At 44.2% G+C, this 5,833-nt stretch overlaps 1 protein-coding gene across 4 annotated transcripts in view; it reads left to right on the top strand.

Annotated features, from left to right (window-relative positions):
- Positions 1–259, top strand: part of sv2ba (synaptic vesicle glycoprotein 2Ba) — a 24,379-nt gene extending 24,120 nt beyond the window's left edge. For all 4 annotated transcript variants that reach the window (XM_042074277.1, XM_042074279.1, XM_042074276.1 and 1 more), the window contains one exon: positions 1–259. This exon is cut by the window's left edge and continues 1,671 nt beyond it. The gene's annotated coding sequence lies outside the window, so the exon portion shown is untranslated.
- Positions 260–5,833: the final 5,574 nt, after the last annotated feature.

The following is a 5,833-nucleotide window of genomic DNA, read 5'->3' as shown; positions in this document are numbered from 1 at the left end:
TGTCCTTGCTTATCGTGGCAAGGCCAGCAGTTATGTCCAGAGAAACTCTATCCAAACAAGACTCATACATAGGTCACTCAGTTTATTTGTTTGTTTTTGTTTTTTTGACCTGCTGTTCATTTCTACACAAGTTAGGAATTGTGTGTGTGTACCAAACGTATGTTTTGAGACATTATTTATTCTTTTTATATTTCTTCTTCAAAATGAGGGTACAAGAGACAAGAACAAGCAACTTTTATTTTTTTTGTTTTGTTTTGTTTTGTTTTGTGATGGTTAAAGAATAAAAAAAATCACTATGTATGCTGTGTGTACTTTCTTTATTTCTTCCAGTCTTTCTTTCTTTCAGCATGAAAAAGATGAGTGAATCAAGATATTAACATGTTGCAACTTAGATCAGAAAGCTTTCTTTATGAAGGAGTGTCCTCTAACTTGAGATGTTCAGAGCCATCCTTGGGTAGCCTAATATTTCTTTCTGTGTGTGTGTGTGTGTGTGTGTGTGTGTGTGTGTGTGTGTCTGTCCAGCAGCACAGGGGTGGCATTTGCAAAAACAAGCCCTCAGACACGTGTGAAGAGGCGACACCAGTGCATGGGGGGGTTGGTGGGAGGGGGGAGGCCGCTGGGTCTGCTGGGGCTGTTTATCTGACCTGGGTGTGAAACAGGCGCTGAAATGCCCCACGCAGCAGCCCTGCAGACTGTGAGAAATAGCTGAGCGCAGGAGAGGGCGTTCAGGCCAAACATCATTCCTCAACGCTATTTTCAGAACAATGCCCCAGTGTGACGACTTTAAACAAACAGAGATGGAAAATTAATAACGGCCTTCAGGGCTGGACGGCCATACAGTGCAGTCCTGTAGTTTGGGGAACTATCCTCAAATGCCTCCACACAGTGCAGTCCTGTAGTGTGGGGAACTATCCTCAAATGCCTCCATACAGTGCAGTCCTGTAGTGTGGGGAACTATCCTCAAATGCCTCCATACAGTGCAGTCCTGTAGTGTGGGGAACTATCCTCAAATACCTCCATACAGTGCAGTCCTGGGGGAACTATCCTCAAATGCCTCCATACAGTGCAGTCTAGTAGTGTGGGGAACTATCCTCAAATGCCTCCATACAGTTCTGCTATCAGAACACATTGCTAGATTGTTATGCCTCATGGATTTTTTCCATGCTGTTATTTATCCAGTATGAACCCCTTTATGTGCGTCCATTCGAGGAGACTGGTCACTGAGTGGACTCAATGGACAGGACCCACAGCAAGATGGCTGCCATGCTGAGGCTCTGAGAATCAGGCTCCCTTGAATCCAATTTAAATCTTTGTAATCTTCACAAGTTTTTTCAAGTGAATTGTGAACTGTATCCTGTCTGTATATGGTGGTCTATGCCCAATCCATTTTGAAGTTTTGGTGTGATTATCCAAGTGGAAGTTTCAGGCCTGTCAGACAGAAATGGTCATTGTATAAAATTGAGTCCAGGCACATACCTATTGATCAGATGGACTGTATGTGTGCTTCTGTACATTCACACTCACACACACACAAACACATCCTCACTCCCCCTTTTTGCTTCTATGTCAGCCCCCACTGGAACCTTTCCCCAATCACATCTTCTCCTTACTGACTTGCATGTGCTCAGGTCAATGAGGCCTGCAGGCCATAAATAGCAAATGGAAGTTCAAAACTAGTAATATCCAATAGAACCTAAGTTGATACAAAGGTCTATCACAACAATAGATGATAATATATGTGCTTTTATGGATTCATACAGGTTATAATGCAGCGGCCATTTTTGACCGGGAACACAAAACTAGTAAAGATGAAATGAACAGGAGGGTAAAACGTCCATGCTACCAAGAGCAAGCCGTAAAAACCCTTGTAGAAAGAACTGTTATGGGGACAGGCTATCTGTTTGGGGATAGGTAGAAAAGCTATGGCTGGACTTGAACTACACCCCCCCCCCCCCCCCTCACACACACACACACGCACACACACACACACACACACACACACACACCCAGGTGATTAAAAGTTATTTATAGCCTTCACCTGCCCTCCGCGTCAACCTCTGTCTGATCAGTGCTCGGCTTGTTTGCCTTCTCCTCAAAGGTGCAGAATTCTGCACGCCAGGCTCCACTCCACTCGTTCCCACAGCGATGGCCTGGGGTCATGAACCCTGACCCTGAATCCAGCATCACAGAGGTCAGATGGAATGTTCCCAGCAGGAACTATAACTAAATGCAGAATCAATTCATTCATAACCTAAACACAGACCACCAGGGCCAACTGTCTGCTAAACTAGTTATAATTACAGACCACCACCAGTTGACCTGCATCAAGTGACATGCTGCCCTTTACATGAATGGATGGCAAGATATACAAGATTATGCATTTTCAAGTTGTTGACGATGGAATTATGACTGTACCTGTTTCCTACCTAAATACAGCATGAAGTATAAATGTCTTTGCAGCTGCTGGGGTTAGTGGATGCAAAATGAAAAAGATAAAGAACGGTATTATAAACAGAAATATAATATAAACATGCAAACATGCTGTATAAAAACCTGAGATCTTGACGGACCTGAGAAGTTCGGACAGAGTTCACCGAGGCCGAGGCCGAGGCACGGGAGTAAGGGAGTGCGGGAATGTGGGAGTGCGGATGCTGACCTGAGTGGCGGGGAGGCCACGGCTGAAGGTGCCAACTCAGGTGCCAGCTGCTCCTCTCCCACTGGGGCTGTGAGCGGAGAGAGAGAGAGAGGTGCCAAACCCACCGGTGAGTCAGGGAGAGGGCTGAGGCTGGTCAGAGGATGGGGTGGGGTGGGGAAGGGTGGGGGATGGGTGGGGTGGGGTAGGAGGGGGCTGAGGCAGGGATGGGCAAGTCAAGTCAAGTCACTTTATTTCTATAGATAATACAGTAAGTCAAAGGAGCACATACTGTATGTAAAGAGGAATGACATAAATAGCTAAATAAAAGGAATTCAGGAATGAAAGATAACATGAGCAAATAAATAAGCATGAATAAGTATAAGTAAATAAGTATAATAACACAGAGTGGAAATGTTCTGGTCAGGGTGCAACCAAAACATAAGCAGCTCTGGCCATGTGACAAATTACACTACACATTTGGCACTGCACATATTTAACTGAGACCCTTTCAGGTTTCTTTCCGGTTTCTTTCAGGAGCGAGATTTTTTTTGTACCGTCACAATTGTGACCGCTGGAATTAAACAGGTTAAATAGGCAAATAAGCAAGAATACAATGCAGTGAGACTGCAGTTTAAAAGGAGAGCACATGTAATGAGGGGGTGAGGGGAGTCATAGGGGCCATTACAGAAATTTCGGTAATACTTTACTTGACAGTATCGACATAAGAGTGACATGACACTGTCATGACACATGAACCCTAACCCTAATCCTAACCTCTAACCCTAACCCTAATCCTAACCCTAGCTTGTTATGACAAAAACGTAATACTTAATAACAGAAGCGTTATGTCACGTTTATGACTTGTTTATGACACGTTCGTGACAGTGTCATGTCACTCTTATGTCGATACTGTCAAGTAAAGTGTAACCGAAATTTCAGGTTTCTGGGGAACATTTGGCACAGTCATGTGGCAAAGTCATATTTTCACACGCAAATAAGGTTTTTGGCAAACAGTTGCGGTTAACTTTGTCACCAGAAGTTCACTGGAAGTTTGCCATTAATGGCTAAGTGTGGTGGCAAATCACTGGCGAACACATTTGCCACAAATCTTCCGCAAACATTTAATTTTTGTAACGGGGTTTACCTGCCCCGGAAGTCTGCCAGCAGACTGGCCCACTGGACCAGACTGTCTGCTAGAGACACGTATGGTCATGTAGTACACTATTAACCACACCTAACTATACAGTCATAGACAGTGTTACATATCGTCATCTTCCTAAAATAATGGCAAAAGTAAAGGAAAAAGATCAATCAATTTTTGGTTAACTTTTTTGTGTTTTCTGAAAAACCTGAACAAAATACTTATGCCATTATTTTATGAAGGTTTAAATGCAACACTAAGTGTACATTGAACATTCTGAAATATGTTGTGACGAGTGACAGTCCGGAGAGGTGGAAAGGTCCAGCTTCAGAAAGTAAAAGTCCAACCATGTGTAGGATCTACCTGTGCACTTAACACAGGTGATCTCACCAATTAGCTGCTCTACCTGGCTGAAGAGTTGTGCTGATTAGTATCAGATGGTTTAAGTGAAGGGTGGCACAGGTATGTGGTAGGACTTTCTGAAGTTGAACTTTTCCACCTCTGCCTGTACACAAATCAACATGAGCTGATAGGGAGTTAGCTGTAATCGGGCAGCTAAGAGAATGACTTCTCTGTCTCTCCCTATGGGAAAGGGTTAGGAGAACAGTCTTATGATTACATTCCCTTGCCTGAAGTTCCTCTCTCCATCTACAGTATCATATATCTCTCTCTTCAACACTCAACTGCCCAGTGGGCTGTCTCCTTTTCAGGCAATCAGAGCGATGGAGCTCGGCCTGCGGAGGTGTGAACTGTAACCCTGTTACTGCTACCGGCCTGGGAGAGAGGCCAGTCCTTAGTCCACGGTGCACACGCTTCACGGGGAATCTCACACCTCACGTGCAAGCACTTAATGGACACTATTAAGACATTAACCTCTAACAAGGCTCTCGGTACCAGGAATATACAAGCTCAGAAGCTCAAGACTGATTAGATCAATCTGTCTATCTCATGAGAAGATTTGAAGTATTGTATACAAAACATTACTTGATTTAAGGATCAATGGGATTTTGTATTTTAATCATTTTGACAAATTATAGGATTATAGGATTAACACGTGGTTCAGGTGTGACTGTTGAGGGGATCTTACAAAGTCCTTTAACCCTGAATCCAGGACAACAGGATCAAATATGTTGTTCTAAATGTAAAAAAACATCACTTTCACCAGTTTTGTCATGACTTTCAGGTGTATATCCATATTCCAAAAATTCCATAATCCACTGTAAAATCAAAATGTTATAAATCAGTGACAAAGAGGAAACATAAGAAATGTTCTTATGGATAGAATAAACTGCAGTTTATTTTTGTTTTGCTCTTTCTGACCCTTATTTAACATAGCGCTTAAACCACTATCAAATAAAATAAAAATAGAATAAAAGCTCTATACAAAAGCCTTACATGGATTACAATGTTCTTATGCTACATTGCATTAGTGGCTAGAATAGCTTAAGCAGGAGTTTTGTTTTGTTTTGTTTAGCTTTTTTTTCTGGGCCTTGTTTGGCAGAGGGGTAAAAAGTCACACCTCTGTCCTGGTGCAGCAGCCTGTTCCCAGCCTGAGTGTGTGGGGCAGACCAGGGGCAGGGGCAGACCAGGGGCAGGAGCACAGGCCTGTGGCTACTGCTGAGACAGTGATGTCCGCACAGGGCCTGCAGAGGTGCCACTTCACACCTCCGGCCTCGGCATATAACCAGCCCTCCGCACGGCACAACGCTCAGACTCACAGACTGCTCCTGACCACTGCGGCACACTCACACACACCGTCATACTACAAGCACTAAAAAGTGTACTCCTGCTTAGATTCACCACGAATAACACACACATTCCGACACAGACAGGAAAACTACAAGCTACGATGGATACCTCTGCTTCTCTGCCCGGATACGATAGTTCTCTTTGTCCCTGGAGCTGCCCAAGTTCGGACTCCGAGTTCTACAGCGTGTCGTCTCCGGAAACCATCTCGCCAGCGGCGTCAATGGATCTTGTCTTTTCGCCACTATCAAAGCAGTCGGACTCAGGGAAACCAGGCCAGTTTGCCTCCTCGGGCCCCCACAAGTCTGCGG

This window comes from Alosa sapidissima, chromosome 20, assembly GCF_018492685.1.
Source record: "Alosa sapidissima isolate fAloSap1 chromosome 20, fAloSap1.pri, whole genome shotgun sequence".
Classification (NCBI taxonomy): Eukaryota; Metazoa; Chordata; class Actinopteri; order Clupeiformes; family Clupeidae; genus Alosa; species Alosa sapidissima.
Note: the sequence above shows the minus strand (reverse complement) of the source record. Positions and strands in the feature narration are given on the sequence as shown.